Below are 22686 nucleotides of genomic sequence, written 5' to 3' on the forward strand. Positions count from 1 at the left end.
ATCCAGGTGACCAGATGGTGGATACAGTACCCACCTGTGTGGGCGAATGCAGAAAATACAGCCCTGAGCCACAACGCAGACCATTGTAATGTGAACTGATGCCACGGTATATCCGTCACCTAGCCTTGTATAGCTGGCTGGCACAGTCGACCACCACACATCCATGCAGAAATGCACCCATGCATGTCAGTATTGGCACCCTGTGTGTTTGTGTGTGTGTGTGTGTTGTATGATGCATATGATGACATCCACACTCACTACAACTCCCATTGGCATACTGAAGCATGCTGTCTGATGTCAGACACCTCCCCATACCCTTTGCCCATATAACCTCCATATGACCCATGTGGTGCATATGATACCTGCACAGTAATGTGTTGTGGCAATCTCACTAGTGATAAATTGTAATCCTGGCCCTGCCAAATGTGTCAATGTGTGTGCGTCCCTGTGAGAGTGTGCCTGTGTTGACGCTGGCACCTGTTCATATGGACAGGCATGTGTACTTCACCTACCATATAGCTACCATATCCCTGTTGCAGATGTCACTCACCATCACATATATGTTCTGAGGGCTCCACAATAGGTAATCTATGTGGTGCATCCAATAACTGCATAGAACTGTGATAGCACTACATAGTCATCAGGGGTTGGATACCGTGTGCTGGTGGGTGTGTGACATAAACAAGCTTAAATTTTACTCTCCCACCCCACTCTGACATGTCTTTGCCTCTGCCTGCCTCTCTCACTCCCTCACTGGTGGATGTGGAGACCTACACCTGCTTTGCTTAGGCAGCAGCATATGTTTTTTAATTAATGCCCATGATCAGCTGATGTCCTCTGCATGAATTGCAGCCATCCCCTAGCTGATTGCATGTGGAACAGCTGTGGTAACATTCCCATAGCCAATTTTATGGAAGCACACTCCAATATCTAGGAACATGATGTTGGTGTTGAGCCTTTTCATTCACTGTGAGCAGGAACTCAATCTGTTGCTTGGGAAACAGCATGTCAGATGGATTGGGGATTTACCTTTGACAACATATACTGTGGAAACAGGCCAACACACAGGAGGGGGATGTGCCTGACCTGACTACAGACTGTAAGTTCAGCTATACTGCATTCGGAGTAATGTTGGTTTAACAGGGTGTGTGAAGGATATGGCTGTCCTACATGTATTAATACCTGCCATGTTAGTTCTATGTTTATGAGGACTCCCCTTCTGTAGGGTCATCTGCAGACTGGGCATTGTGTGGTGCCTTTTGTTTCATGTGTTACCCACAGAGCATGTATCTGTGAACTGCCGAAGGTAGTGTGAGGATCCCAGTCTGTAGATGGTGAAAGCCGTGGCAGTTACTGACTTCATATCCCTCATAGGACATATGTTGCGACAAACCCTGTTACAACAGTAAATGCATGAGGTTATCACAGCAACATGTCAATACTGACCTTGTGTATGTGCTTCCAGTCGCAACCCTATAAACCTTTGTACATATGTCATGCATTAAGCGGTGCATATGTGATGTACATCATAATTAGTGTCATCATATCTGATAACAAGCCAGTGAGATATCAGACTGCTACACATGTTCTGTACAGTAGGGTTATATTTGATGACATAATCTGGACAGTCTGTGGTTGTTTGTACAGTACTGAGGTCTGTGTACTTATGGTGAATGTCGACACTGTGTGTATTGTTAATATGTCCCATGGCCTGTGTACAGACTGTGGTAGATGTCATCATTCTAGGTCCTATCCTATCTGATGTTACATGCTGCTCCACTGTATGTTACCGTATTGGCTTACATGTTTGTAGGGCCATACACACACATGTCCCATACCACAGACAGGCATCAGACCACACTGTGTACTGGCCCAGTATATGTAGAGCTAGTGTGTGAATGGCACATATGAGGATGGTGTTGAACAGATAGTACATATACTGCAATATTATGCTAGCTTATCATATGTTGCTGTGGCTGTGTTCACATTAGTTGTTGATATGCACTTTCACACAGGTGTATCTTACCCTATGCTGTGACATGCCTGTAGAGCCTGCTATATATGCAGGTACATGTGCAATTCCCCATAGGCAATGTAGGCCAGTGTTGAGTCAGTCTGCCTGTAGCCTGTACAGTGCTATGTTATATGCCTAGCAGCTTAGTGTACTTACCCAGTGAGATGTCATGTCCAGATACTTGCCAAATGTACTGCTGCCGGGCCTCCCTTAACAGTCATGTATGTCAGACAGAGCTGTGGGATGCTGTACAGATGTATGTCAATATCTAATGGGTAGTATGTGGCCATGGCACCTCTGTACCAGCAGTTATTATGTGTCAGCACAGACAGGGGTGTATGAGTGCATAACCTATGGGGGCGAATGTATACCAGTCATTATGTGTTATACCCATCAACATGGCTGTTAACATCCATATTGTCAGGCTTGGTCCACATGTTCTGCACTAAGGGGTTCTGTGTATACCTCTGGACTGTACAGAGTGTGTCAGAATGCCCACATCTATTAGCCAATATCTCTGCTGTAGTTCACAGGAGCATTATGTGCTTGCAGCGGTACTGTACTATGATGTCATTAGGATGTCTGTCAGTAGCAAATGGTGCACATGTGAAAAGCAGATGTGACCTCCCACACACTCCACATCTGTGAAGACAATCCCTATTACAGTAGCAATAATCTATTAATATACCTGCTATACATATCTGACATCCCCTTGCACTACGAAGTTGGGACTATAGGGGCTGAGGTAGGGCTACACCCCATGTTCAGGGCATATGGTGAATATATATGTACATATGATTATCCAGATATCTATATAAATAATTGTACATGTACATATCAACATATATAGATGGATGTGTATATGTACATAGACATGCATATACACACCCAGATATAAACATATTCAGAGCATTATATGTCTACACATATACAAATAGTGATACATATGCACATATACATATACCACACTGCCATTCCTGCCTAAAGTCCACTGCTGTTGTATCCCCTACACATACAGTGGGGCTGGGGCCATATATGTGTGGGCTTCACCTACACAATACCATGTGTGCCCATATGCACTCCAGAGACCAGTGTATGTAACAGTGATATATGGCCCTGTATTATTGAGTCTGGGGGGTGCACCATACATAACCTAGGCTGTTACAAAATGTGGGGGTATCAGGGGTGAGCTGCCTTAAGTTATCTGGATGAACAGTACCATACATTTCGCCTATCTTGACATTACTTACATAATGTGGGTTACTGCAGGCCTGCTGCCTCCTGCCATACAGACTGTTCTGCTTGCCAGTGTGACTGTGATGGTGTCAGTTATGCCATGTTATGTAACAGTTACATCCAATTTGGTCAACTGAACTCTTTACCACCTAGTTATTGTGTACAGAGTGTAGATAGAGGCGGCTGGACTATACACCTGCATCACGTACTGTTGATTGTGTGGTATCCTGTGGCCAAGTCTGTCTTTACTATTGTATGATATGAAGGGCTTGACCTGGACAGTAACAGTTGTGGACCTTTCCAGTCTATGCTATTAGTATAACTGTTTCACAGTTACATTACTCTGTTTATATGAATGTCAGTGTCTGAACAGCTATATGACATGGCATATAAAACTGTAATAGTACACAAATAAAGGTATTCCATTTCTGCAAATCTGTGTGTGGTGTTTTATCCTATGACCTCTCTGTGGGTATATGTTGCAAGCAACAAATGGCATTTGTATGGATGGCTCATCCAGTGTCCAGTTGTTAGGATGTTAACTGTAGGCATTGTGGCTGTTCCACATTGTGTGCGCCTACTAAATAAGTATGCTACTGTACATATCTCTGCATGTGTATGGGTAGTCACATGTATATCTGTATATATATATATATATATATATATATATATATATATATATATATGTGTATATATATATACACACACACACACACACACATATATATATATATATATATATCTGTATATACACACACATATATATATATATATATATATATATATATATATATATATACGTGTGTGTGTTTGTGTGTGTGTATAGCTGTATCTGCATATATGTGTCTGTGTATATGTATCCTGGGGATGTTGATAGCTTCCACATTTTACTTTCCTATGGGAGCCAGACTGTACTGCATGATATGTTTCCAATACCAGCCTGACATCATACAGGTGCGATGTAGTACTGTTAACATCATCGATGTAGTACTGTTAACATCATGTGCCCATGTTGTGTCAGGATGTGGTTATGGGATCTGCAACACTTGGTAGTGTATTGCAGGCCTGACATGTTTGGCTGTGGGGGGTGGGTATACCCATTCGTACAAGAAGTATTTTGTTTGGGGCCTCTCAACCCCATTAACGGTGCATATGGACATATATGATTTAGTTAATCTCCTTTTGCTATCTACACATGTATGTCCATATATACCTATATGGATATATATATATATATCTGCTTACATATATATAAAACTATGTCCGTATATACCTACATAGATATATATCTGCTTACATATATGTAACTTGCTGTGTATATGTAGACACATAGGTGTAGACATATATATGTGTTGATATATGTGTGTTGTTTCTGTTCAAATATTAATATATTTACACACATACACTCATACATCTAAATGTTGGACTACATTCTCTGTACCGTTAAATGACTGGGCTGGATGATATGTTTTTGAAATTATCAGGGTTGTGTATATCTGGCATGTCTTAGTGGTAAATCACTTTGTCTATGGTGTGCAGGGTCCTGGGTTTGATCCTTGCAGAGGCTGATTATTTTGTTGCTGGGCAGAACAAGGGTCATTGGATACAGAGTGATTAAGGCACTTTAAAGCAGTTGTAAGCGGGTTTACGTGTGTTTGCACAGAGGTAATCATTGCTAACTTCCAGTTACAATTTCTGATACTCAGTTAGCTTCTAAATTGCTTAAACAGTGTAGGCATTGCTTACCCCCACACAAACAGGCTTAGACCCACTTACTGCTGCTTAAAAGTGCTTACTCCCACGCTAATTCTTTAAAAGAAAAGAAAAAAGGCTTGATAGGAAAGTGGTGAAAAAGGGGCATAAAGAGGGAAAGACAGTAGGGAAAATAGCTAGGGATGTGCAGGAACGGTGTAGGGAAGGTCCATAGCTGCCCATTTCTTCTACAGCAACAGCTGTGCATATACACTTAATTTGGAGTTAGATTTGGACACTCAAACCCCTGGGAGAGGGGTGAGAACAACAATAATAAGTTGTGATGCCAGTTAGACTGGATTACATGTGTCCAGTGGACATGTGTGTGAAATGGACAGCTATGTATAGGGCGAGATTTTTTTGTGAGAACAGATTGCCCTTTTTTTCTTTTTTTCAGGTGAGAGTGGGATGTTGGGGAGTGGTAGTAGGTATATACTGGGGAGATAGGTTGGGTTGTTTAACAAACAAGACACACAAGATGCATACAGAGGTGGTATATGACACATGTGGGGGGTAAACACCTTGATGGGGAGGGGTGTTGGGATATGAGTAACAGTGGGACTGAGGTTCCCACCCATGGGCAGTCACCACTGCACCTTCACAGCCCCGAAAGTGGCTGTGCTGGGGGCTGAGCTGCAGAGCCAGGCTGACTCTCTAATCGTGACATGTGGCCCTTGAGCTGGCGTAGAAGATCTCCAAACTGCTCGTTGATCACTCGACGCACCATGACCCCAACCTGGCGACAATTGACATGTGCCTGTCCGCGCCCACTCCCAGAGGGGGCAAGCCCCATCCCCTGAGGCGGTTTCACCTGAAGCTGGTGCAGGACCAATGGACAGGGAGGTCTGGGGTTGGGCCTAATTCATGCTGGTGCCCGCTGCCATGGGCCAGCTGAGGTGAGACAGGTGGGCTGCTGCCCGCTGCCATGGACCAGCTGAGGTGAGACAGGTGGGTCCGCTTGGACTGGCCTTCCCAAGTGTGCTATAGTGTTTAGATTTCATCATCATATATAGGTTAGTAATAATCAACACATTCCAGGGTTAGGTATAACAGCATGCATAGATATTCCCATTAACTCAGACACCAGATATGAAACAGTTGCATAACAAACAGAACACATGCATATATGGGACCACAGTGGTGATAAGAACAGCATGCAGATACATTGATGGCACCATTCCACCAATGTTGGAATTATTCCATATAGCACATGCATGGGAATAATGAAAATATTTATCAAACAAATGGACATTATCAGAGTCATTACATACCAGCTAGGGTGGGTATGTTGATTATTGTTGGATATATGGTGGGGGGGTAGAGAAAGATGTCAGTTAACAAGTAGTATATTCCTGAAGTCCACATTACATTCCTAGTCAGTGCTGTTATCTGTACCTTACAAGTCTTACTGCACTACCCTATAGCCTTAGTTTGGTCACTGATATGGTTGTTGTCATCATTACACATGAACCAGATTTACCTGCAGTATACACCTCTTACCTGGTATACCTTTGGAGGGAATAGGTTCATAGGTTCATAGGTTCATACTAGGCTATCTGCCCTAGGGCATTTATAAGCCTAGCCAGAATGTGTTTGGCTTTCGCCACCCATTTTAAATTTATTTTGCTATGCCCTTTTTCGAGGTTAGTATACTGTGCCTCTGTCAAACAGTGACACAGAAGTGATACCCGGGGTAAACCTACGATCTCCCATCCACTCATCAAGATTCCTCTTGAAGAGAGTCAATGGATACAAACACTGTGCTGAGAAATACAGACCAATGTTTGTTAACACTAACTGACTGTTTCTACACATACTCCCGGATTCCAGGTTATTGTTTTGCACATAGCAATATAACTCTTTCTGCACAGACTCTGGCCATGTGTTGAACACATGCTGGTATGCCTGGACATATCTAGAATATTGCCCTCTTCCACCTTTAGTGACCTAATGCACACATATACATGCTTTCCTACACAGTTATATTATGTAGCACAGTGTGGGTGACAGTAACCAGTGATACTTTTTTTTCAGAGAAACTGCAACACCCACAATCCCCTACAATACCAGTGTGAACAGTATCAGTACAGATTATATTGGTCTGTATTTTTCAGCACAGTGTTTGTATCCAACGTACCTGTGAGAGCAATGTTTGTTAGCACTACCTGACTGTTGTCACAGAAAGTTCCGGTTTACACATTAGTATTACGCACATACATCTCACTCTGTTACTGTACACACTCTGGTCACAGCTTGACAACATGGGAGTGTAGATAGGACATACTTGACATATTACTCTCCTAACAGTTTTGGGGGTTGCTACAGTGACAGGTGTGTTCTCATGATGGTTGACAATCACTTGTATTCCCTGTTTGCTGGCTACACATCTGGGATCATCCTAGAGACTTACCAGGGGGACAGGCAGCAGATATGGCACATATACTGGACATTCTGGCCTCTTGTGTAAAGTTGTGGGGCATGAATCTGTATGTAGTCTAATTCCACCCCCAGGATTCAGATCATGGCTGTGTCTGCTACAACTTAAACACAGTCCATCACAGTTGTGTCTGCTGTATTGATTTTGCTGTAAATCTCCAATCTGCTTTCTGTCTTATTAATCCCCTGTGCTTATGCATTCTGACCTTGTATAACAACACTCTTATACAGATTTCCTAGACAGTTATATGTTGTAGGACAGTGTGGGCGACAGTGATGTGTAATACCTCATTATTCAGAGTAACTGCATATCATTCTTGTATTTCTGGGCACAGTGTTGGTATCTGACAGACCTGTGACAGGAATGTTTATTAGCACTACCTGAATGTTCTCACACACAGTACCAGGTTCCACATTATTATTATTATGCACATACATCTCAATCTGTTACTGTACACACTCTGACCACAGCTTAACAGGTTGTGGTGTCAATGGGACATACGTGGCTTCTTAGTTACATAAGGTATTGGGGAGTTTCAAGTATGCCAGGTTTGTTGTCATAGATGTGTGTCAATCAGCTGTATTTCCAGTTTGCTGCCTATACATCAGGTCTATATTATATCATCGAACACTTAAAAAAGCGAACGCTGATTGATCGACCTAATTTAAGCGAAAGCTTACAATCTCGAATTGTCAGATAAGCAATTTTTTTCCCAGGGAAAAAACTCGCTGATCCAAAACACATACACACAACACAAGCACACCAAACAAACAGAAATCCACACACATACACCTAAAATCTGATACTTAACCCTACACTAAACTATGCACACACCACTAACTACCCACTTACCTTAACCCAAACCCTAACCCTAAGGTCTGTCACTATCGCACACTCACCTCTCCCACTCCCTAACCCTAACTCACTGAAATCCTCCCTAACCCTCATGTCCACTCAATCGCACACACACCTAACCCGAGCCCTAACCCTAACTCACCTAAATCACCCTAACACTCACATCCACACAATAGCACACTTACCTGAATCTGACCGGTAACTTTCCACCATAACACTGAAAATACCAAAGCAACAGAAACGGACAACCGAATTCTTTCCCTAGGAAAAAATTTGAGTTTCTGCTGCTTCGATATTTTGCAGTATTGCAAAAATAAGCTCGATCAACCAGCGTTCGCTTTTTTAAGCGTTCGAGGATATAACATAGACCCTATACATCTGGGATCATCCCACTGATTTCCCAGGGGGACAGGTTGATAGGCAATAGATATGGCCACTTTAATAGACATTCTGGACATATCTGTACAGTTGTGGGGTATGATTCTGTATGCAGACTACTACTTCCACTAGCAGGATTCGAACCTTGGCTGTGTGTGCTAAAAAAATAACAGTTCACATCTCAGTTGCATGTGCTATTCAGTTTTTGTTGTCTGCATTTTCCTTGTTTACTGTCTATGTGTCTCTCAGTTATACTAAATGGCCTCTGGGGATTACACCTGCCATATGCAGGCATTCCTACACATTCAACTTATGGTGCAGGGTGTGTGTAACAGTGCTTAATACAACAGTACTATTACATGATTGCAAATCTACATTACCATATGATACCAGAATATACACATGCAGTCCAGCAGTTAGACTTGTTTTGTCAGGATATTACACTTTTATTGACATACAAACAATATGAGACTCTTCCTGCCATATTCTCTAGTGTGTATAGTACTCACCTTGAGCAATACAGGTTTTATACTAGCAATCAATTTACTACTACTTATATTTTTATTTCCTATGATAGTAAATGCATGAGTATTACTGACCTGCCTCTCGTTGCAACCTCGCCAGGTGGCTGATGTGGGCCTCCTGGTTCGCGGCCCACTCCGTTGCAGCTGTGGAGGACATAAGAGGAATATTTAGCAATACCTATCCATGATATACCTGAGCTGGCAATTATTACACACATACTGGGGTGATACTTATACACGTCTGGATCATCCCCTGACACTCTAGCCTCTTGGAGCCACTCCTCCAAGAGGTCCCCCTTCTGCCACTTCAGGTCAGCATAGTGGTGCCTGACCTGCTCACCATTTCGGGGTATGCCAGTGGCACTGGTGAGGTCGAGATGGTCCCAGGCCTCCGCCTTATATTGGGAGCCCCTGTAATGGCCCTGCTGCAGTCTATGAGCATGGTCTTTAACTAGGAGTCCTGCTATGACCTTGGACTCCTGGATGCACCAGTGCTGCGGCTTGAAGTGCATTCCTTCTCCCCTTACTGCCATCGTGCCTGCAAGGGGAAGCTACAACCAGTTATGAGATGCATTCCCGCATCTTGGGTTTAAGTAGGGCCGATTTCCTGCACTTTTCCATGATTGGCCAGTTTTGAAAAGTCTAAGCTATGGGCAAACCTGCTTACCTAAGGTTGGCATTGTTTAAAGGGGTATACCACTGGGCACAATGAGTTAGCTGGTCTACACATTGCTCACACCTCCTAAGCTGGCCTGTGCAATGCTTAGCATTGCTTACATTAGACTTTCATTATAATGCCTTTTTGGCATAGTGTTATTATTCATTACACCTTATATGTATGCCTGGTATCCCTGATTGATGTGTACATTTACTCTGTGGGATCCTTGTATTTTATTGGGACTTCAATACTCTATTACAATTACACCTCACTTCTGGGCTTACTGCTGTACTCTGGTTCACATATTTATGTTCTGTAGTGGGTTATGGCATATATGACTGTATGCTGATGCCTTTCACAGGTTCAGTTTGGTTACATTATGGTGAGGACTTGTTTACTACTATCTCATTCTTCTCTGTTTTTGTGATGGCTTGGTGGATAACTGCTGGGACTATGGTGTATAGGGTCCTGGGTTCGAGACCTGCATTGCTGTTTATTTTGTTGATGGGCAGAACAAGGGCCATTGGATACAGAGTGATTAAGGCACTTTTGAGCAGTTGTAAGTGGGTTTGCGCAATGGTAAGCACTGCTAACCTGCCATTACATCTGCTTATAGAGAGTTAGCTTTAGAATTGCTTAGCCAGTGTAGGCATTGCTTACCGCCGTACAAACGAGCTTAAGGCCACTACTAGTGCTTAAATATGCTTACTAATGCTTATTTGTGCTTAGACCTGCTTACTATTGCCTTATTCATTATGACACAGACACCTCACATGTGCATTTACTGCAGTACTCCAGTTCATAAATATATGTTATTTAGTGGGTTATGCAACAAAAATATTGGTCATAATGTGCTTTGCCATGTAAAATGGAATGTGCTGCAGTGGGACTCAAACTGGGAATGTCTGCTCATAAGGCAAATGCTCTGCCCAGTACACTATTGCTATGCTGCTTCATTTGCATATATCTTCTTTGTTATCCTCTTAAGCTTTTTAAGCTGCTTTAACTGTAGCTAAGCGATGGGCACACCTTCGCACCTATGGTTAGCTGTAATCGGAGTTTAAAAAAAAAAAAGTTTTTTTCAATTTATTTATACATTCTGTTGCTGTTATACACAAGGGGGACTGTTGGTGGGGATATGCGGTCACTTGTGAGCGGTCTCACTCATTGTATACCCCTTTCTGCTGTTGTACATTGTGGGGGGCGTGTTTATTCTGAGACCTCTGCTCTCAGACACGCCCCCTGCACTCTTACACACTCCGTGTAAGCCTAGGAGCTCAGGCAGCGCACCATATTAATATGCATGGCTCGCTGCCATCCTGCTCCTAAATGGTCGACTAACTTAGTCCTGCATGGAAGATTAGTACATCCGGGGGACTGACTTAGTGCTTTCACCCATAACATTGGGCTTCTTCAGAGTCAGTTACACTCAAAAAAATCAGGACTTTTATAGTCCTAAACAGGCAATCAGTCAATATAAAAAACATCCATTAAAATTAATTATCCAATTAACCACTTAACCCAGCCCCTGCTGCAAAGAAAACATTTAGCACAAGAAATACTGTGATAAAACTGCATCTTAAAACAGAAAAAATGGTTGTTAATAAACTGTTTCTTGTAAACCCCTTTGGTGAGTACTTTGTCCAAGGAAAGTTAAACATGTAATCATATGTTAAATAAACTGGGATTTATGTTTCAAAACACTTGCAATAGAAATGCTTTCATTAATGCCTGGTGTTTTTGTTGCATCCAGGCGCAACTGTAATAGACATTCTCTCATCTCTAGTAAGGTTTTAACAATACGTCCCATGTCTTGTTTGGGCACCCTGTCAATAACAAAAAATATAAACTTTTTGCAGTTGCACACATCTTACTGTAGTTAAATAAAGCACTTGTAGGCTTCTTGTTTTTTATGTCTCTGTTATGTTCCAAAATACGTAGCCTTAATTTATGTGTGGTCATTCCTACGTAAAATGCCGGACATGATAGACAGGTGGCTACATATACTACCATGTCAGTACTGCAATTAGAGTACCCTGGGCAGTTTAGTGTTCTTTTGTAACTGTCTATGTGTACATAAGGTCCGTCATTAATAAACTTGCAAATACTGCATGTGCCACACTTACCCATCCATGAGATGTTACTATTAGTTGTCCCTACACCTCTTTCCAACAGCTCTTTCAAGTTGGAAGCCCTACAATTAATGAATCTTGAGCTTGGACCCAATACTTCTTTTAAGTCTGAAGGAAATGCACTGTCCCATACTATCTGGATAATGTTCTTAATTTTCATACCTGAATCATTATAATCCAGCACCATTGCCATAGAGTTGTTAGTAGTAAGTGTATTAATCTCAATGGTATTAGATGAACCAACACTTCTACTTGAATCCAAGAGAATAGGTCTAAAATTACTGCTTCTTCTCATTTCGACATCCTTACTTAACTTAGTCGGTAAATCTATTGGATACCCTCTATTTATGAACATGTCAATAAGCTTCAGCAGTTCAAATTTAAAACAGTCATCCTGCCTAATAAGCCTTGACAATCAAATCATTTGACCCTTCACCAAATTTCTCTTTTGCAATTGAGGGTGGCAACTCTCATAATGTAAAAAAGAGTTGCTGCATGTTTTTTTACGGTAAATGTTCGAATATATATGGCCATTTTCTTTGTACAAAAGAATATCTAAAAATTCAATCCTATCTCTGTCCATGTGACTTGTAAATTTAAAAAAAATGATTGTCTTACTGATATAACCAGTAAAATCTTCCAACTCTTGTTTTGAGCCCTTCCACAAAATCAATATGTCATCCAGGTACCTTAAGTATGTCATAATTTATGACATATAGACAGAATTAAACATGTGTTGCTGTTCCCATTCTGCCAACACCAGGTTTTCATAGATGGGTGCACATCTGGCACCCATCGCAAACCCGTTCGTCTGCTTTTAGTATTCCCCATCAAACAAGATGAAATTATTGGATATACCACTTCTAACAAATCCACAAGCAGGCCTCCTTTTACATGGTGTAAATCACTGTACTTAACCAGACTGTTGTTAAAGCTATCAATTCCAATATGGTGGGGGATCACTGAAAATAAGTTGACTACACAGACAGTCACAAATCAAAAGTTTTCACCACAATTTAAATTCCTGATATTTTCAAGGCAATGCCAAGAGTCCCTTAAAATGTGTGGAACATTGTTTGACACATTCTTACAAGTGATGTCTATATATATGACACTAGTGGCTCTGTTATGGAGCCATTAGCAGCTACAATGGGCCTAAATGGTGGAAAATTTACATTTTTGTGAATTTTGGGGAAACCAAAAATAGAGGGAATAATGGAGTTCTCCACTGTAAGATATTTAAACTCTAAAATGCAAATCCATGTAGTTGCACTGTATGTACCAAATTATTCAATAAGGAAATTCATTAGCAGATGCCATCCTGGAAGGTAAACAGTGTGCTAAACCATAAATGTTGAAAATAACCAGCTTTAGCTATTTCCTATGCTGTGGGGATTCCTGAAACTGCTTCTTGACAGTATGAGTAAAATGAGTAATGGTGTCCAGTAACTCTAATAAAATATCCATACCTGGACAGAGGGATGGCTCTGTCAAAACAGTATCACTGGTACAGGTATAGCTGCTAGCTTCCCTTTGAAGTCTATGTTCACATACCCAGCATGTCAGCAGCACTTAAATAATGTGGAGGAGAACTGGCTGCACTATGGCATGGAGGGATAAAGCCCTAACTTTAACCCAGGTGACCTTAGTTTGATTAGCAGCTTTGGCATCAGAGCCACTGGCAAGGAAGGATAGGTGTGGCCATCCCGGTGGGAGAAGGTGTAAACATACCTTGTGGGTGATCTCCAGTGGAGCCCAGTGGGGCACTGTCCTCAGGGTTGGAGGACATTGGCTGAGTCACCTCAGAGGAAGGACAATATGCCAGAATATTCATTACATTTGTGTCCCTAGATGTGAATGGAGTGTGCATAGGGGGTGGAAAAAAGGTTTCTGCTGCTTGTCAGCAGTATGAAACTGCCCCAGGGCACTTCAATTTCATCTGTGAACCTGAGCAAAAAGTCAGAGTTAGTGCAGGGAAGGCTAGCCAGGTTCGGTAGATACAGTAAATGCGAAGATGCCCTTATGCAGCTTGTGGTTATCTGTGTTGTGGTAAAGATTACTTTGAAAAAGCTTACAAGCTTACTAGTAGTTAGATATGAGAAATAAAGTTTCATAAAAAGCATTTACTGTATGCAATTCATTTGCTATATTCTAAGTCTGAATTGCACCCCTGTTTGAAAGATATTAATGACCAACCATTGACTAACTACAGTACTAATAAACAACTCTAGCAGCACTGAGCAACACTGCAAATACTAGGAATGATCCAAATAAAAGATCTGCAGTGATATATACTTGTGATCCTGTGAAACCCAGTCTCCAATGCAGCCATTTATCATTGTGGTGCAGTTCCTTTGTGAGATAGGCGTATGCATCCCCATCTGTGAACCCCGCTGGTGAGGCTGACTTCGACTCATTAGTGTTGGTGCCAGTGATGAGATTGCACTTGATAGAGGTTGTATTGGATGAAAAGCCCATTAATAGGATAGCCTTCAAAATTTAGGACAGCTGACAAGGTAATGTTTTTGGTATACAAAGAATTGCAGAATATGTGTACTAAAAGGAAGAGACATAATATCAAAATATTCTTGTGGCACCCTATTTCACATTATATGTGTGCCTACTAATGTATGTCCTCTTAGAAAATCTTTGTAACAGACATATAAAAAACAATAGTTGGAAGAGAACTGTCATTTGTTACTTGACTCATGTTTTCAGTATACACACCTGCATATATACTGATCACATAAATAGAGGTAACAAAAATAATTACTTACTATTGAATTACATTAAACAGTATAATGGCTAAGAAAATAAATCATAAAATGATTTTTTCCAAATTAAGTCCATCTTTACATAAATGCATTTTTTTCTTTGATTTATTTACTTAAATTGGGAAATGAGGACCCATAATACACATTATTTAATAAAACCCGAGGAAATGATTCATTAATTAGGATGGAATCTCTAAATCCGTTTTCTGATAGACGTTTCAAACCACAGTTGTGTCTACTTAATTAAAAATAGACTTAGAAAACTTAGCCTGATCTCTTAGCTTTCACAAAGAGACCTTGTCAGATGTTTTCTTCAGAGTCAGGAAGTACCAAGCACACAGGTAGACCCATGTGAATTGCATTACCCACAGGTTCAAAAATGCTCATTATGTTACTCAGGCAATTTCGACCTTAATAATCCTGCACTAGGATAAGTCAATAAGACTGAATCTTTAATATAATTGTAAAAGCTTTCCCATTATTTTGACTAAGCAAGAGGTTAATCTGGTATGCCTGCAATTGGCTGGCACTTGGTTGTTTCTATCTTTATAAATAAAGGTAATATTAGTGACCCTTCTTTCTGTTATTACATTCTCTTCCCTTAGGAAAGCATTGATTCAAAGTACAAACACAATGTTAAGATTCCGAGAGCTGATTAATAAATGCTGATGGTTTGTTATCTACTCTTGCTGATTAAATCTGATGCTATTGATTACTTCTACAACTTCTGGCACTGTAAATGACAAAACAAACTTATCACAATTCATTCACTTCCCACTATATGCCAACACATTTAACCCGTATCAGCTGCCTTTCTCTGTATGCAAAAGCGGGTTCCTGTTCAACACTTTTATTCTGCTTCACACAAAAGTATCTTTGACCTGCTATCTTGCTACATCTGTTTTTGTAAAGCGCTTTCTTTCTCATGACCATTCATTCTATGTAAAATGTTTCCTCACTAGAATCATTTCTGGGGTTTTATAGTTAATAGTTTTATTTCAGATGTCCATTTCATCAGCTGTGGCATCCAACTGGGTCAGATCACTTATCATTTCCATTCTGAAAGAAATCCATTAATTTTACATTAGTTAGAACTGAATGAATTATTTGCATAATTTAGAAACCATGGCTATAAAAATAATGTAATCATCGGTCAACTCAGCTAATAAATACTTAAGCAAACATCCATGACTGTGTGTAGGTATATCAGGATTTACCCACTGCTGATGTGATTTGATCACAAAGGTAAAGCCAGAGTGATTAAACAAAGCCAACCATGGCTTACGCAATGCCCACGCAAGAGTGGATTATGGCTATTATACAATGACATTATTAAGAAAGAAATCGCTTACCTTTCTTAAATAATGCCTTTGTACAGCAATGCTGTAGTGTTCCTCTGTGTTCTTCCATGTTTACTGATATACTGCTCATGCATATGGGATTTACATCCCCACACCTACACAGTATATCAGTACAGTGCAGGAGAAGCCAGTAAGAAAAGAGGGAATCTCCCCTGCATTTTTTTCTTTTTCTTTTTTTTTTTTTTCAATTCCTGAGCTTTTGTGGGGGAAAGTGTTGAAATGCAAGGAAAATCAGGTATGTTTCTGATTCTTTAGTTTTATAGAATGTACCTCATTTTTCTCTTATTTTGCTTTGTCTTTCAGCATATATCAGTAGAAAGTCTGGGTGCCCAATTGTACTTCAATGGCCAGACTTTTTTCTGTTAGTATATGCTTGATTTACAATAGGCACACTGGTTGGGCTGTCCAATCAGCATGCTCATTTTTGAATAGTGATTTACAGTCATTGTATAATGATAAATAAAACACAACATTCTTGTCCTTCTGCATAGACTTTGAGGGTAGTATTTAATATTAAGGAAGGATGTTGGCCAAGACTATATATATATATATATATATATATATATATATATATATATATATATATATATATATATATATATATATATATATATATATATATTATATATTTTATATATATATATATATATATATATATATATATATATGTGTGTGTGTGTGTGTGTGTATAAAACAACAAACTTCTTTCTTATAAACTAAAAGAAAGGCACTCAAAGGAAAAACTGATGTTTGATTCTTGAAGCATCAGTTTTGCCTTCGAGTGTTTTCTTTTAGTTTATAAAAAAGAAGTTTGTTGTTTTATTAGTTCTTCGTTTATGTTAGATATTGCAGTGTGGTTTTATTATATATAAATATAAATATATATATATATATATGTGTATATATATATATATATATATATATATATATATATATATAATGGATTTAGTTTATAATCTCAAAATACTAAACTACCGAATTTTAGTATCTTGAGACTATAAAGCCGAAAGCCCAAAAAACCGACACCAACAACCACGAAATTCAAAATTATGATCATTCACATATGCACACCACCACACAAACAAGCACGCATACATCTAACTAATGACACTACAACAAACAAAACAATACACACACACACACACACACACACACACACACACACACACACACACACACACAACATAATAAACAAACACACCTATCCTACCTATAAGAAGGGGGCAAGCCCTCCCTGCAACCCTCATGTGGGGGGCTGCACCCCCATACCCCCGCTACTTATATGTACTAACTCCGAGGTCACACTAAACACACAAACACATAAAACTCACCACTACACACACTCACACTAAAATCCCTATCCAATACCCTTAGAAGAGCACCACTTAGCTGAATCCTCAGCTAAATTCCCAAACCGCACCACACATCACGGATGCGATAATACAATGGCAGATTTGACATTTCCATATTCGATATTATGCAGTTTCGCGTAACTGCACTTTCGACTTTATAGTCTTGAAATACTAAAATTCGATATTTTAGTATTTCGAGATTATAAAGTGAAACTATATATATATATATATATATATATATATATATATATATATATATATATATATATATACATACATATATATTGCAGCAAAGTCTGTAATCACAATGCCAGAAATGTTCCTATAACTTGGCAATGTGTTCATTAGTACTCCAGGGTACAGAGAATTACTTGTTTAGTTATATGCTCGTGCATTTTAAATTTCAGTTTTTAGAATACCTGTTAAACTCTGTTACACTTTAATTCATGTTTGAAAGGTGTCAAAAGCAATACAATGTATCAAAGCAGTTAAGTATTGCAACATTAAACATACATATTTTGCAAGTCATTTGAAACTGTGTCAGCATGAAGATGCACAGGACAACTAGAAGGATAATTAAGCTGCAATAATACAATGTGTATAAATTGTGCTCTGACTTGGGAGCATTGAGGATTCTTTGTAGTTTTTATCACACCGGTATGGCAGTGCAGAATACAGTCTTCTGTCTAGTGCTTTTTCTTATCACACTAACCCAGCTGTCTACTGTTAGCTTGGATTCAGTTCTTTTTCCTCCAATTTGATGTGTGCAGAAGCAGATACAAGTATATGAGACAAATATAGCAGTCATTTTCATAATGACCTTTTATGCATTAAAATACTGAATAAAATCATTGACAACTATAAGGAAGATGCCCTTTTTGCTTGTATGGGAGCCCTGTCAGAAAATGGAGCCTTCGTTACCGATGATCCAGACTAAAACTGTATTTTTGACAGTCAAAAGAATAATAAAAAAAACAAGTACTTGTATGCATGACTTGTAGTAAAAATGTATTCTGCTTGGCTACTTAACTTCTGTCTTACAGAACCAACTTATGTTGGTTCTTTCCATAGGTAGGGTTTGCCTACAGTAAAACTAAACTGTTACAAGGCTAAACTTGTTAATAACTAAATGGATACTTGTGATCCCTAGTGAATATCTACTTGCTGGTGCTTTGTTTTGTGTTAGCAGTAGAAATTACAGCATCTGAAAGTCCTGCAAACAGTATAATAAAGTTAAATAAATATTTATTTTTTTCACTAAGTGCCACTGGTAATAGCTGCGGTGGTACAGCGGTAGCGTTGTTGCCTCACAGCAAGAGGTTCTCCTGTTCGATTCACAGCTGGAGTGCCTTCTGTGTGGAGTCTGCATGTCCTCTCCGTGGTCGAGTGGCCTCCAAAAGACATGCGTGAATAGGCATGCCTTCGCTGAAGGTTGGGCGTCTGGCTGGAAACTCGGCACCATAAAAAATCTACTGCCAATCATTAGTGGACTGGAGTTCCACTGTGGCAACCCCTAACCGGGAAAAGCCGAAAAGACAAACAACTAAGTGTCATTGGTCCATTCAGTTATTAGAAAGTTCTTCATTCTACATGTGTACTTTGCCACAATGGCTGTTCTTATTCATGAGCTGGATTTAATATTTCTAAGTGAAAGCATCAGCATGCCATAAGAGTAAATGATTAAAACCATTCAAGATAATAAAGAAGTCATTCGGCAAATTGTTGCTCTTTGAGTAGTGGCAAGACTAGCTCACTGAAATATGTTTTAAGGAACATGTCTAGAGAACAGGTACTATATAGACTTAATATACTGCAGATTAAACATGTTTTGACTTTGCTAGATTAACTTCTATATTACTATAGCTTTGCATATATAACTTGGTTTAATTTCAGTAATGAAATTTGTTCCTTAGAAAATGTTGACTTCTGCTTGTGTATTTGAATTAGAAGTAGCTGAAAGACTAACTGCTAGCTGCCTGTTCCTCAACAAAATTTGTATATCCTTCTTTTTGTCACCTCCCCCATGTACCAATCAAAGTATCTTCCTAGGTGACCCATTTATTCTTCCTCATTCTTAATATTGGAAAACACCGTGCGGAAAAGGCAACAGCAGGTGACAGCATCTGTTATCCTGTAAAGGATGACAGCCCTTTCCCTGTTGATCATAATACATGATGTAGTACCTGGCCACCCCGAGCCTCAATCAGTCTGTCCTTCTGCAGACTCATGATGCCTAGCAGGAAGATATGTACTTGTTATCCAAGTACATGCCCCACGTCTTTTGCAGTTAAAGTGCAGCACTGGACCTCTGCATGTATTGTTCATAAGATGGGGGGGGGGGGTTAAACCAACTTTCTTTCCAAGAGATGGATGAGTTGATTTCAGTTGCCCTCTCCTATTCCTCCTCAATCAGCTCTATCATTGGCTGAGATAATAAATGAGCCTATGTGATCTAATGGGGTCATTAGGAGTCCATATCTCTTTACCACAGAGCTGGCCTGTGTCTCAATAACTTTGTTCATTGCCTATAACTAGGTGTAGACCCTTAAGGTATGAGGTTTGCCCGGGCCCAGTATGAATAACTGAACCACATTTAATCGACACATGATTATTTGACCCCAAAACATCCAAAACCTTGGGAGGTTAGCATTGAAAAGCAATATTACTAATGCTGAAAAAAAATTCAGGGGGATGAACCCCATGCACCCATAAGGCAACAAATTCTCACACCACCCAAACTAAGTATATACCAACTCTGAGATTGCACAAACTCAAAAGTAGAGGGAAACCATGAGGAAAACACAATGCTTACTTTCTTGGTGTTCTCTTTGTCTAGCCACCATGGCAGGAAGATGGCAATCTCTTCGGTTCAACATACCGAGCGGCAGTCACCTGTTTTACAGCACATGGCTTCCTCTGGCTGTCCATTTGTACATGTCGTTGTCATCATAATCATCATCATCATCCTTCTCCTGCATTGGAACCATTCTGTTTTTTTAACTGCTTGTAGATTTAGAATGAAGCCATGCTGTGTTTAATTCAAATAAATTATTATTTCTAGGGTTTTCAGGTTGTAGGTGTGTATAGTGCCTTTGTTACAACACAAAGTAGACAGCATTTCCGGAAAAGATATTAATCATGCTTGAATGTTCAGAAACTAGGATTCTTCTTTGATATATATTTCTGAATTCTTTGTTAACTTGATAAAGTTACAACAGTAATGATATTAATTGTTCTCATCAGACAATTTGCTAGTCCAGTTTATTTAAGTCAGGAGAATGTATTTCAAAAATACATTTACACACTTACAAAAAGGCCAGTATAGGTGCCCAGAAGTTGTGTTGCAGCCAAACTAATTTCGTACATTATAAAAAATTCAACAAGCTACTCAGGAGAATATGTATATGTTTTTGATATTAGAACATGATAAGAGTAATTCTGTGGAGTTATATAGGTTTTTAATTTAGTGCATCCAATAAAGCAAAATGGCCTAGCAAGTGAAATGTAAACTTTGGATTTATTCCAATAAATACTTAGCCTAGATGGTCAAAGTGTTGTAAAGAATTATAACTATCTTACCACTTTTCTTTAGTGAACTGTCCAGTACTGTGTATGGTTTCGTTTAGGCAAAAATGTAAGTCAAGGTGATAGATGGAGTCCAAAGTAACCTTGATCCTTGCAGGACTTTTTGTGACATGAGCTTATTCACTTCTACTTTACTTGCTGGCAGTATTAACCACATTCAATTGATTAGACAGTTTTCTGGACTTGCTGATAAATAACTTAATATAGAAAACCAAAGAAACCGTGTTGGGCAAAACCTCGGTGCAGAAATAAATCCAAATGAAAGGTAAAAAGTAAAAAATGCACCAAGATAACACACAGCAAAACGTTTAATCACAGCAAAGTACAAAGTGGTAAGCACTTTCACAACCGAAGTTGCTTCATCAGACACCATAGTAAAAAATGCACAGGTTTAAATAGAGATTCTAAAATAAACAATCAAAAGCACTGTTGAGGAGTGCAAAACACCGGTCAGCCCAGTAATAATCACAAGCGTTTAATGAAAATAAAGGATGAGGATATATATATATATACATATATATAGATATATGTATATATAGATATATGTATATATATATATATATATATATATATATATATATATATATATACACACCACATATCCATAAACACGAAACCACACATAACACAGCAAAGAAAAAAACCGACGGTACACAAACACGGAAACCCCATACACTGCACACACCACAATATCCGTGTCGGTCTCTTCTGCATTGTCGATGTTCTGCCACTCGCGCGATTCGCTTCTCTTCTTCTTTTTCGATTCTCTGAGCTCCGTTCATGCGTCGCTTCTCATGCGCTCGCGGCGAAGTCAGGTAGAACCATATATATATATATGTATATATAGATATATATATATATATATATATATATATATATATGTATATATAGATATATATGTAATATGTGCATCTATATGTGTGTGTGTGTGTGTGTGTGTGTGAGTGTGTGTGTGTGTGTGTGTATGTGTGTGTATGTGTTTGTGTGTGTATCTACATACAGATAGATAGCTACAGATATATAGTTATATGTGATTTTAATAAAATAATTGAAAGTTCTTAATGTCGACCTCAGTTTTGTTGACATGCTTTGGTCAACTTTGGTCAGCAAAATACATGAATGGCAGATGTTCAACATCGACAGACCCTGTGGTTGGAGAATATGCCCTTTTTTGCATACTGTGCAGTCTTGGTGATGGATTGAATAATTAGTAGGAGCTGTGGGGGAAATTCCACTTATCGGGGCCATACAGTAGCTTGCTCCCCGCAAAATAAAACATGTTATTTACTTTTCTGGCTCCAGTGTTATTCATTGGAGTATGCACATAAGCATGCCACTGTTGTGTTTTTACCTTTAATCCACCATTAGTGACAATGACTTTTTGTTATAGTGCAGTTAACAGTCTATGCAGTTAACTATATATATATATATATATATATATATATATATATATATATATATATATATATATATATATATATATATATATATATATATATATATATATATATATATATATATATATATATATATATATAAATATATATAAATATATATATAGATAATAATACTTAATGTAGGTTCACTGACAGGATGCAGCTTGGAAGTGGATGACATGATGATATGGA

At 39.1% G+C, this 22686-nt stretch overlaps 1 protein-coding gene across 1 annotated transcript in view; it reads left to right on the plus strand.

Moving 5' to 3' along the window:
- The window catches only part of LOC122815364 (dynein axonemal heavy chain 3-like), a 4921723-nt gene that overhangs the window by 113102 nt on the left and 4785935 nt on the right, over positions 1-22686 (plus strand). The gene's annotated exons all lie outside the window — the stretch shown is intronic.

This window comes from Protopterus annectens, chromosome 11.part0 (assembly GCF_019279795.1).
Source record: "Protopterus annectens isolate FY-2018-M chromosome 11.part0, PAN1.0, whole genome shotgun sequence".
In the NCBI taxonomy this organism is placed as follows: Eukaryota; Metazoa; Chordata; order Ceratodontiformes; family Protopteridae; genus Protopterus; species Protopterus annectens.